Consider the following 469-nt stretch of genomic DNA (forward strand, 5'->3'; position numbering starts at 1 on the left):
GAGCTCATTTCAGAATCAACTGTTCAATTTCAGAAATCAACCTGTTCGATTTGACATCAAATAACGAGCTTTAACACATTTTTCACGATAATCCGAGTTTCGGCGAATTTTGGTTTGTGGCACACCGGCACCCCCAAATGTCTTCCGTTGGTGCTCAAACTTTGCGTGGCGCTTTATCTGACCCGAGGAACTTTCTATGTGATTTCGGAGAATTTTGTTCCGGGACCACGGAATCCCGAAACCGTGTATTATACGCTTCAATTTCACCGTTCGGAAGGTCGTCTGCGGACCTGTTTCTTTTTCTCCCCGTTTTTCAATCACGCATCCGAGCTCATTTCAGGAATCAACCCGTTCGATTTCAGCCTCAAATAACGAGCTTGAACACATTTTTCACGATAATCCGAGTTTTAGCGAATCTTTGGTTTGTGGTACACCGGCACCCCCAAATGTCTTCCGTTGGTGCTAAAAC

This window comes from Silene latifolia, chromosome 10 (assembly GCF_048544455.1).
Source record: "Silene latifolia isolate original U9 population chromosome 10, ASM4854445v1, whole genome shotgun sequence".
NCBI lineage: Eukaryota > Viridiplantae > Streptophyta > Magnoliopsida > Caryophyllales > Caryophyllaceae > Silene > Silene latifolia.